Source organism: Saccostrea echinata, unplaced genomic scaffold, assembly GCF_033153115.1.
Source record: "Saccostrea echinata isolate AGI-Se365-2 ecotype Australia unplaced genomic scaffold, CSIRO_AGI_Sech_v1 ptg000001l, whole genome shotgun sequence".
Taxonomy (NCBI): domain Eukaryota; kingdom Metazoa; phylum Mollusca; class Bivalvia; order Ostreida; family Ostreidae; genus Saccostrea; species Saccostrea echinata.
Window position 1 is genome coordinate 31,961,523 of NW_026889750.1, and position 13,459 is coordinate 31,974,981.

Here is a 13,459-nt window from a genome sequence, read left to right on the forward strand (position 1 = left end):
TTCAACAGTTAAATTACCGATATTTACTAAGCTGAAGATGTTCTTACTCTTTAGATACAAAATTATATCCTATATGTAATATCCCCCCCCCAAAAAAAATAGGATTTTGCGTTTCAGTATATATATATATATATATATATATATATATATATATATATATATATATATATATATATATATATATATATTAGGGATGTCAACGAATATTCGAGTACTCGACTATCGTTCGATCATACCGACTATCGAGTAAAACTTCTTTAGTCGGTTATTCGTTAAAAATGTGTTACCTGAGAGTAATTTTAAATTCAAGGTAATAAACTTGGATTCGCCCATTTCATTTATATACAGATCATTGTTCTTGTAAGTAAAACTCAGGGTATGGTTTAACTGTTCAAAGGAAATTATTTGTATGTCGATTTATGTGCGGCAAATATGCCTTAAAAAATCTACAGTTTTTGGAATACTTTAAAGGATTTTAGGATGGAAAAACAATTAAAAGTACTTTTTCAAGGTTATGTGAAACTGAACTTGTATTCTGCAGTGGAACATCAAATATGATGTATCATATGCAGAATCCGTCAAACGTACATATAGTAAACACAATCTTCAACTGAAACTTTTCTTAGGTAAGTTCTCCGCAAAATGCCCAAAAAAGCAGAGCCGGAAAGAAAAATGTTGCTATCACAAACATGATTATCAAGGATTGTCTACCACTTATTGTTGTAAATGGAGAGGACGTTCAAGAATTGTTTGGTTTTGTATATTCAAATTATAAAGTTTCAACCTGCAATTCCATAAGATCTGACGTAATGCAACTATTCATAAAGAATAATTAAACAGCTGTTACAAAATTGTAAAGACATGTAAATTGGGGGACAGTTATGAGCGTAATTAAATGGTGTTTCTTTCTGATATCAATATCATGCAGTCATTTTAAGATTGTATTGATTGTGTGCACAAAATCTCATAACTAAAATTAATCGCAAGCTCTCTCTGTTTTTATGAGGCACGCTTTAATTGTTTACCAGTCACAGGTCTGTCACGACACATAGAAATGGCTTCAGTTAATGGGTACATGTACTATCGTTATGAAAAGAAAGGACAAATGCAAGCGTTTGATATCCTGCATTTAGATAAAATGTGCAGAAAATATTATATTAATTTTGAAATCAAATACATTGGATAAATGTAGATGTACAGTATTTATTGTACACTGTACTACGACTCAGAAATTCGTTGTATAATGGTGATAGCGTAGGTTTAATATTGTACAACTAGTCTATAAAAGACAAATAGTGAAAATGACATGAAAAATTAATTTAAATTTCAACGAATATTCGACTATCGTTCGACTAAAGCCTCCTACTATTCGACTAAGCTGTTCGAATAAAATTGATATCCCTAATATATATATATATATATAGATTTATATCCTTTGAAAATGTCCGTAAAACCTAGCTGTCCTGTCATCTGCCAAATTGGGCATTAAACAACAAGGATCAGTCATTGTTATTCACAGGATAAGAGATGCAACCCAACTCAGAATATCCTATTATATACATGTATACATATACATGTATAGTTTTGAATCTGCATGTACACTTATGAAGAGAATAGTCAGCAAATGAAAATCAAAAAATAAACCAAGGTTCATAATCTACTACATTACTGGCAACCAATTCTTATTTTTGACCTTGTATACATATAAACTTACACAGATACCTATTTGTTGTGAGCCTTGACTTTAATAATTATTGTTCATTTCACGTTTACCCTAATGTTAAAGAAACTGTTTGATTGATTGATTGTATGTTGTTTTACGTCCCGTTCGAGGATTTTTCACTCATATAGAGACGTTACCGTATACCTGCGAAGGGCTTCAAAATTTAGATCTTTACTCGGCACTCAGGGCCATTGAGCAGTGAGAGTTCTTTATCGTACCAATGCCTACCGTGACACGGGGCCTCGGTTTTTTAGGTCTCATCCGAAGGAGCCGCAACTTTCACTTCAAAGTGCCGAGCGCTTGGCGAAGGAACAGTTGCTACCTATTTTTTTATTGACTTAGGTCAGTCGCGGCCGTGCTTCGAACACACGACCTTCCGATCACGGAGCGAGCGCTCTACCGACGGAGCTACCGTGACGGCAGAAACTGTTTGAGATACTTTCATTAAATTTCATTTAAAAATGCAGATTTGCAAGAGTTGTTCAACTGTGCCAGTATTTTCTTTGACCTTCCATCTGACCTTGACTTTCCCCCTCATTACTTCAAACAACTTCATACAAAGATAAATCTCTGTAATATCATTTCAACCTACCGGTAACCTACAAAGTTAATAGAAAGAGAAATTCAATGATACCCACTTTCTCCCCCATCGAGGTTGAACTCTCGACCTGCGAAACCTGTCTCCTAGCAGTGTTGGAACAGCTTGGTAGACCAATTGACCATCTACGTTCACTATATATATATATATATATATATATATATATATATATATATATATATATATATATATATATATATATATATATATATATATATATATATATATATTAAGATAGAGAAAATGAATCAACGCTACGTACATGCTACAAAAACATCTGACCTGAAAGTGTTTAATATGAATGAATTAAGTTTATTATTTCTTTCATCATAATTTTTAGCTCCACTGGTCAGAGACCAGAAGAGCTTATGCGATAGTAAGGTGTCCGTCTGTCTGTAAACAATTTTTCAAAAACGCTACTTCTCTACAGTTTTGGTCCGATTTCAATATAACTTGTCACACAAGTAGACTACAGTAAGATACATAATTTTATATATCGGTTTCTGATTTCGATGAACGGTGTTGCAATGGTTGCTAAAAATAGAAATTTCTGTGAAATACTTTCAAAATGCTACTCCTCCTTCTACAGTTTTGGTCTGATTTTCATATAGCATGGTTTACAAGTAGACTACACTGATACATAATTGTCTTTATCATTTTTTTTATTCTGGTGAATGATGTTGCCATCTTAACTAAAATCGAACTTTTTCTGTAAAATTCTTTAAAAAAGGCTACTCCTCCTACAGTTTTAGTCTGATTGCAACCTTGTCACAAAAAGAGACTAAATTATGGTTCATTATTTTATTTATGGCTGTTGCAAAGTTTCAAGTCCATGTGCTACTTTTCTCTTCCTTTGTTATAAGTATAAACCAGTAGAGCTACAGTCTCGACAGAGACTTCTGGTTTTATTAGCTCAGACAAAAAAACAAGATACATATTCATCTTGCAAAGCAAAGTATTTGGCGGGAAATATTAGCTTTAAGGTAAAATAACACAACTTTTTATGCCCCCGTATCGAAGATTCGGGGGGTATATAGTTTTTGCCCTGTCCATCCGTCTGTTTGTCCGCAAAAACTTTAACCTTGCCCATAACTTTTGATTGGTTGGAGCTATGGTTTTCATATTTCACATGTGACAAGACCTTTCTTTGAGTACCACCATATTTGACCTTGACCTTGGAGTTTGACCCAGTTTTGCAAAATTTTACCAAACTTTAACCTTGGCCATAACTTTTGAGCAATTGATGCTAGGGCTTTCATACTTCACATGTGTAATCTTTGTGACAAGACCTTCCTTTGGAACCAACAACTTTGACCTTTTGACCTTGACCTAGGAGGTTGACCTACTTTTGAATAACTTTAACCTTGGCCATAACTTTTAAACGGTTGGTGATAGGGCTTTCATACTTCACATGTATAATCCTTGTGACAAGACCTTCCTTTGGATACCAACAACTTTGACCCTTTGACTTTGACCTTGGACTTTGACCTACTTTTGGAAAACTTTAACCTTGGCCATAACTTTTGAACAGTTTGTGCTAGGGCTTTCATATTTCACATGTGTAATCCTTGTGACAAGACCTTCCTTTGGATACCAACAACTTTGACCCTTTGACCTTGGAATCTGATCTACTTTTGGAAAACTTTAACCTTGCCATAACTTTTGAACAATTGGTGCTAGGGCTTTCATATTTCATATGTGTAATCCTTGTGAAAAGGCATTCCTTTGGATACCAACAACTTTGACCCTTTGACTTTGACCTTGGAGTTTGACCTACTTTTGGAAACTTTAACCTTGGCTATAACTTTTGAATGGTTGGTGCAAGGGCTTTCATACTTCAGATATGTAATCCTTGTGAGAAGACTTTTTTTTTTGGATACCAACAACTTTGACCCTTTGACTTTGACCTTGGAGTTTGACCTACTTTTGGAAAACTTTAACCTTGGTCATAACTTTTGAACGATTGGTGCCTCTGCTTTCATATTTCACCTGTGTATTTCTTGGGAGAAGGCCTTTCCTTTGGCACCATTAAAAATGACCATTTGACCTTGATGTTTGACTTACTTTTGAAAAACTTTAACCTTTTCCATATTTTTTCAATGGTTACTTCTAGGGCTTTCATATAGGTATATTCCTCGGGACAAGACCTTACTTTGGGTACCAACATATTTGATTTGCATTTGAGAAAGTTTAACCTTTGCTATAAGTTGCCATACGGGGGCATCAGTGTTTCACAAACACATCTTGTCCTTGTTTTTTCAGAAATCAGCAATATTTCTCATAGATTTATATTCAAATACGTAACCTGAATAAGGTTTGCGGTGTCAACTAGGATAATTTTGTAAGATTTTGTCACAATGTAAAAACTATGTGCAGAATTTTGTATAGAATTATATAGAAACCAAAACAAAGTCACCTATTTTAGCACCAAAGAACACTTACGATTTCTTTATGTTTTAGAGATTCATTATTCATGTCATTTCTATTCAAAATCAGTCAAAAAATATATATCAATCCATTTGGATTTCACCTGCATCAATTTTTGTTTGTGTTATGTATCCTTAAGGACAGACGATACAAACTTTATCAAAAATTTTGAAAATAACAACTTTAGTCATGTTTATATAAGTAAAAAGAATAAGTTTAACCGAATAGATTTTAATTTTTCATTCACATCTTAACAATAATGGGATTTTAAGTAATAAAAACTTGAATAGAATAAGAATGGTTGCAGACAAGTAGAATTTTAAACACCGTAGAAAGTTTACAAATTCTTAATAATTTAGAAATTTATTATTCGCATCATTTACAACCAAAATAGGACCAAAAATATATACCAATCCAGGTATCTTTTTTCTTCTGTTTGTATCATTTGTCCTTCATTAAAGTTTAAATCTGAGCCACACTTCAATCTGCATATACTTTATTTATTTCCAGACAAACAAACAGACATGTTTATAACAGAATTCATCGAGGAGAAACACGAAATGTCCTTGTCTAGTAAAATAAATAACCTTGAATTTTTAAAAGAGAATATTGTAAACATCAAAACCGCAAATTTTGTCACGTTAAATACCGGTAGTTTTTTTCTCTTTTCTCGTTTACTCACAGAGAGACTGTTTTGTGATAATTCTACTTGTGATTTCCTAGGTTGGGGTAAACAACCCTCCTTTGGATCAAATAACTTTAAAACGTGTATTTTTAATGCCACTACCATGTAATGGAGCACGTATTATTATGTGTTATTTACAGGTTTAACATTGAAATTTGTAAACAGGAAGTTTATGCATAAACATATAAAAGGGGTTTTTTTAAGTAATCATTATATAATGGAACATACTATGTATGCTGCATCATCATGTAAATTTCAACAGCTGGACATTTATTTCGTACATGCAAAGCATTATTTGTAGAAGTTGTCGTGTCCAACTGACATTTTATTTATCCTTGCGAAACTTCAAAGTGAAATAAGTTGAAGAATATTTCGAGACATTTTTAGGAGATGTTTGAAACCATGAAGTATACTGCGTCTCTGCTTGTAATTTTGCTATATATATCTGACGTATACACCCAGAATGACAGCATGGCGGTACCCTCCACCACTGCCGCTAACCAAGCTTGCAGCATAGTCATACAAGGCAAGAAAACCAAAGAGGACTTTGACAGTCTGTTCAACAAAGACACCAAAAAGATGGTGAAAATCCAATTCAATTTTCAAAACGACACACAAGGACCATTGACAGGATTAGCAGAAACAAACATTTTTTTACCCTTAACGTGGATAAAAACCAAAGTACTAGAAGCCAGTCAATTACTAATGCTGAAAGAGGAACTCGTTTCTTTTAAATACTCGACACTACGTTATGGTGTTGAAAATTTTGCTGTGAGTATTGCAGAAGATCCCGAAAACTGCTTTGCCACAAACAATCTAAATGCAACTCATCTAGAATCCAAACTGAGGGACCTCGTTCTGAGCAGTTTTGATCCAGATAATACGGGAGCGAGTCCCGAGGGTCACCAAGTATGTAATCAACACATTAAGGATAATGGTCAAGGGGTAGCGGAGTTCTATTACTTTTGTTGTAATAGAGACGAGGATGGTAATATCGTTTGCTCAGAACTGAAAGAAGATTTTGGACTCCTCGTATTTTTCCGCATACTTGTGATTGTTAGCATTGTGGCGTTGTTATATAGTCCCCTTTTAGTGCCGGAACATTGGTATCGTAAGAAATACATAAACTTGAAATTTACTCACACACTTAATGACACGGCTAAGGTCAAGATCTTAAAGACAGCAGATAGCACACATATTCAAAAATCTAAGAATACGATAAGATATAAGGATCTTCTATCCAATCCTCATATGCATTTATTCAAAGACGTAGTGACCGATTTGCGGGAGGACCAGGTATATGTGATAACGATGTCCAGACTTTTGTTTAAAATGAAAGCAGATCATTTGGTTACGGCTAAATATGTCCCCATTGAAATATTTAGAACTGTATACAAGGCCATATTTAAATGCAAGGTTCGAGATCGAGATGCAGTGAAGAACTGTTGTTATAGCAATATGTGTTGGCCTTTAAGACCCTGTAAGAGAACTGTAGCGTGGTATAAATGTTTGGAAAATCTCATGTCTCTGCTGCTTCTACCACTTATTGCAATACCCTGGGTAATACGACTTTACTTTTATTATGTCTATGAAGACGTTAACAGAAATCTGCGGGACGAGGCGGCAAAGACGCACAATCTTCGCCCAGATTATCCTGGAAATCTCATGGCTTACCTCACGCCTTCCCATGGAATTTTCCTCTTCTGTTATACTGTGTTCATATTTGACATTTTTCTGTTTCTTATTTTACAGAAGAAAGCGGTGGAACGCTCTTCATATGTTATAAGACGATCTTTCCGAGATATGCGTGGCATAAACCGAACCAAGGCCTTTGCATTTTGTATAAAAATCCTCCTTATCCCAATTAGGAAATGTGGCATTTTCTTTTTGGTGGTTGGCTGGATCTACTTAGTAGTTGCAGTCCCTCTACTGCTGCTGGCTATTGCCCTTTATTCTATGCCTCTGGTTAACATTATTTGTCGATTTCTGTTTCAGTTCTTGGAAAACAAATTCCCGGAAAAGTGTTCTGATCCCGTAATCAAGTCATACGAAGACTTGTATAAGAAGGACTACATAATCCCAAGACCGATATTTGTTGATGATGGGCCACAGAAAGATCCAAGGTCAAATGCGGAGAGACTGGCTAAATGGCTGATTACTCTGTTGCTCGTTATATCCCTTATCGCCTGGACGGTGTTGGCTTTTGAGTTTATTATTGTGTTCATTGAATATCTTTTCTATCAGCTAGTTGGACTGGTATTGAATTGGAGTGTATGGAGTCCCTATGTAGCACTGGCTCTTCTTCTGGTTTTCTATGCTAGGAATTCCTTTAGGAGTGTCACCCAACGATACCAAAAGTTTAGTGAAAAACTTATAGATTATGTTAACTCAAAAGTAAAGGACGAAGACATAAGAGCTTTAATTAAGAAAGACCCAAAGGACCAAAGGAATAACGCTTTCCAACTTAATGATGAATGTGACGAAAAACAGGAATTTGAATTATTTGTCCGAGACTCACAACTGGGATGGAAAATGCCTCGAGTGGTTTTATTCTTAGACATCACCGATATAACTTATATTACTAAGCGCTTTTTCTTTAAAGTTGCCATTATGCTCAATGCTGGATGTCCAGGTAGTCTCACAATCAATCTTTTGTCCGCATTATCGAAGTTCATTGTAAATCTCATATTTCTGCTCTTTGTGCTTCTGATCGTTGGAGTGTTCGGCGAGGAAAAAGAGGTGTCCGGACTTAACCAAGCTCTTTTAGCAACTGTAGCGGGATTCCTGCCATATGTTTTCGAGAGGTATCTTATAAAATATCCTCCAAAATATGATTTGAATACAGGGAGTCCCATTTTCCAAGTAACTTTTGATGAATTCCTCCAGGATTATAAGGAGACCGCTTTTGTTTCTGACATTGAGGCATTAAGTACAGATGAATGCTCGGACAAAACACAAATAGATCTTCTGATAGACACGAGTGAAGGAACAACCGGAAATTATCTTTTAAATGCTGATGTTGTGTAAATATTGCTTTAAGTATAGGGACAATATAAATTCTCCTTCAATCTTAATCATATTTTATAATTAGCGTTAATTTCTTTTATATAGTTTATATATCATCATTCAATACAAACCTCGAGAGACTAATATTAATGGGTGATGCAAAGATCAATAATTTTTTTTTTAAATATTGTTCACGTTTTTTAAAAGTATTTATTTAAAACTTCTGGTCGGCTGAAAGGTACGTCGTGAACGGAATGTTCTGTCTGTAATATTCTCCAGAAATTCGTATAACAGTTCCCAGTCCAACATCATCAGAGGTATTTGGTTTTCCATTAAAAAACAAGATGTGTTTGTGAAACACTGATATGGCAACTTATAGCGAATGTTAAACTTTCTCAAATAATGCAAATCAAATACTTTGGTACCAAAGTAAGGTCTTGTCTCGAGGAATATACCTGTGAAATATGAAAGCCCTAGCAGCAGCCATTGAATAGATATGGAAAAGGTTAAAGTTTTTCAAAAGTAAGCCAAAAATCAAGGTCAAAATCAATGGTGCCCAAGGAAAGGCCTTCTCACAAGAAATACACCTGTGAAATATGAAAGCCCTGGTACTCACCTTTCAAAAATTATGGCATAGGTTAAAGTTTTTATTAAAGTGGGTCAAACTCCAAGGTCAAGGTCAAAAATATTTGTACCCAAGGAATACACATGTGAAGTATGAAAGCCCTAGCACTAATCGTTCAAAATTATGTTAAAGTTTTGGTAAAATTTTGCAAAAGTGGGTCAAGCTTTTCTTGTGACAAGATCTCTCCTTGGGTACCAACAATTTTGACTCTAACCTTGTTTGACCCACTTTTCAAAAAAACTTTTACCATAATTTTTAAACAGTTGGTGCAAGGGCTTTCGTATTTCACAGGTGTATTTCTTGTGACACCTTCCCTTGGCAAAATACAAGGAATACACTTGTGAAGTATGAAAGCCCTAGCACCAATCGTTCAAAAATTATGGCCAAGGTTATGCAAAAAGTGGGTCAAACTCCAAGGTCAAGATCAAGGTGTCAAATATGTTGATACCCAGACTAAGGTCTTGTCACAAGGAATGCACATGTGAAATATGAAAGCCATAGCTCCAACCAATCAAAAGTTATGGGCAAAGTTAAAGTTTTTGCGGACAAACAGACAGACAGAAATAAGGACGGACAGGGCAAAAATATATGCCTCCGAATCTTCGGTCACTGGGGCATAAAAAAGACAGAAGAAGAAAAGCATATACAGGTATAGGGCTAAGGCAAAGAAAGAGATCACACACGAAACGGGCATGGAATTTATGTACTGTTTCTGTGGATACAGCTCATGAAGTTAACAAACAGTGTTCTTTCTTGGTTTCTATAACAGCCAAAATCTTGTACAAGTCATATTCTAAACTTGTATAAGTGAGTGGCTCAGAATAGTTTTTTAAACTACTGGGTTTGTTTATAGATTAGACAAAATCAGGAACATAAGCAACTGATACCACGAACACTACCGTTTCAGACTGCAACTTTCAGTGCAAATAAAATGCACAATTCTTTTCATTGCCAATGACCATGGTCATAACTTATAACGAAAAATAAAACAGAATAAAGAACAAGCATTGAAAAGTATGGGCTTTAAAAATGCAGTCACATGGTGCGTGGTCATAAATGAACTTTCATTTTTTTGTGTATATAATGTTTTTTTTTTCATCAATATTGTTTCTTGGCTTCTTTGAGAGCCCAAGACTCGAACAAGTCACATTCTGAACTTATATGGATGAGTGACTCAAAACTTTAGTAATCTACTGGGTCTGTCTATAAAATAAACCACACCAGGGATATTAGCAAATGGTACCACGAACACTACCGTTTCAGACTGTGACTTGAATGCATATTTACAAAAGAAAAATAAGACTATAACGGTATGAACAATAACTAGAGTGTTCTAAGGAACGCATATGTCGCCTGCTTTGTAGCTTCATTAAAGATGTGAATAAATCTAAGAGTGGTTAGCTTTTTATTTACTATTAGCATTGTAGTGCATGCATTTGCCTGCAAAGAGAAAATGGCATCCATGGATAGTATAAGACTGCGATAGAATCTGACAATCAAAGAAAATATGGTTCCCTAACCCTCAAATGAATAATTAAATTGAAATTATTGGAAATAACTATTTATCATTTTATTAATACGTGACTCCAACAATCCTTCAAAAGAGATTTCAGTACGTCTTAACTGCAATTGTCAGTCTACACCATCCATTGTGGAATACCAATCCCAATGTATTTTCATAGTATTTAAATATAAGTTTGTGTGGTAACTGAATATCATACAGTTTCAAAGTAATGTATCATGAGCTCAACGTGTTTCAAACAATCCTCCAAAAGAGATTTCAGTTTGTCTTTACTGCAATTGTCAGTCCACACGATCAACTGTGGAATACCGATCTCAATGTATTTTCATAGTATTTAAATATAAGTTTGTGTGGTAACTGAATATCATACTATTTCAAAGTATAGTATCATGAGCTCATAAACATGTATAAATGCTAATTATCAAAATTTCAAAAGACAAAGGTTAAAATTAACTGTCCGGGGTATTTATTGCAAAGTAGGTCAAAGGTCAAGGTCAAGTGGATTGTAATGCTGGTATTTTTCATATTGTCTTATGACAAACAGTGCACATGCTAAACAGCGTAGACTTACCTCTTAAATGTCAAAAATATGCTGTACATCGGCACTTTGAACTATTTTGTAAAGTAGGTGAAAGGTCAAGGGTCACGAGGTTGGTAACCATGGAAATTTACAAAAGCCATAGTGCCAAGCAATATATGTGCACAATACCTTCAAGATCTACTAAAACCTTGTATTCCACCCCACACCCCATATTCCTTAAGAAACAATGATGGTCTTACTTTTCTTATTCCCCAAACTAGGACCACATCATATATGAATAGTTATTTCCCGCCTACAATTAAACTATGGAATAATTTACCATATCATATTAGAAATTTACCAACTCTATCTTCATTCACTAATGCCATTAAAAAGGCTCATTACAGAACTCCCAATAAGCTTTTTAATCATGGAAATCGTAGTCAAAATATTATTCATTGTCAATTAAGAAATAATGCTAGTAGTTTAAATGCTGATTTACAGAAAGATTATATAATTGAAAGTTCCAAATGTGAAAACTGTGGGTTTTCATACTGAAAATGCATATCATTTTTTCTTAGAGTGTCCATGTTATGTCGAGCAAAGAAATACTCTTTTTAATTGTATATCTAGTATAGACCTGCAACATCCTGTATCTCTATATCTATTGTTATTTGGTGATAGTAATATTCCTTATGCAAAAAATAGGAAATTGTCTGATTGTGTTCATAAATATATTTAACAAACCAAGAGGTTTCATAAATGATGTGAAATTAAGAAATATTTGTTTCTTGTTTAAATCAAATACACATTCATTGTATTTTATATAAATTGCTGTAATTCCCATTTTTCAGTTTTTTTCTCTCATTTTCACATAAACCGGTATTCATTTGGTTTTTTTTCTCCACTGTTATTTATTTATTTATTTTTTATTTTCTCCGAAATTTCATTCAATTTTGTGTTACTTAACTATAACTTATTGGTGATATGAACCTGTATTTATATGTAGTAATATGTATATTTTAATTAACCTTGTACCTGTGGAGAAGGCTTATATAGGCTATGCCTGCTGCCCAATCCAGTTATGTATTTATTACATAATAAAATATGTTCAAAACAGTTCTCCAGATACAGGATGTGACAGATTGATAGACAGACAGACAGACGCCGGGTAAAGTGATCCCTAAGTGCCGCTCTGCTCTGCAGGCGACACAAAAATGACATCACGAGAAAGTAGGTGTGGAACGAATTTACTCTTTTCAGATGTATACAACTTAGGAGACATTAAATCTGTGTTGTTTCTTGGCTTCCTTGTACAAGTCGCATTCTTAACTTTAAAGTGTAAGTGGAGTCAAAACAATTTCTTTAACCTATCGGGTATGTTGATGGAAAAGACATAAACCAGGGAGATTAGTAGCTTGTACCATAAACACTACCGTTTTACACAGCATTTTGTGTGCATATACAAATCAAATTTGTTATCGTTGGCAATGGGTATACTCATAACCAACAACTAGAAATAAAACAGAATATCATGAAAGAAATATTTTCAAAACAATTAAATATAAAAAATAAATTATCCAACTCTATGGGCATAATGATTATACTTTGAAAATATATTAGTACATTACTTACACTTCTTTTTGATTAAGGATGCCACATAATCCACACGATGGAGGGCAAATATACACCCTGGATTTTGGTGTTGTGATTTTTTTTATAATTGAAATTCGTTATTTTTTTTTTAATTCAGACACGACACTATGGAATTCCATATACGACAGCCAACTGCTTACTGCCAACTGCTCACTGCTTACTGCCAACTGCTCACTGCTTACTGCCAACTGCCACACGTATTTGAATAAATTTTCATATTTATATTGATATTTATGTGAATTTTCATAAAACCAGGCGCGGATCCAGGATTTTTTTTACAGGAGGGGTCCACCCCAGTAAAAAAAAATCCAACACAGAAATTTCTTGACCAAAAAAAAAAAAAAAAAAAAAAAAAAACAAACAAACAAACAAACAAAAACGTAAAATCCTTTCATAAACGTAAAAAACCTATTTCGGGGGGTGGGGGGGTGGGGGGTGGGAGGGGGATTGACATCTTATGCTTCATATCTATGACTTTTCATATCAACTTAACATGGATCCACGTTTTCTAGGAGGGGGGGGGGGGTCCAAGGTCACAGTGGCTTTTAGTTGGTTTAATATATACATTAAATAGCTCTACAAATTCCAGGGGGTGGTCCGGACACCCACCCATCCCCTCCCACCGACCCCCCCCCCCCTAGATCCGTGTATGTAAAACATAACTTATTTGGGAAAACAAAGAGATATAGATCTTTAA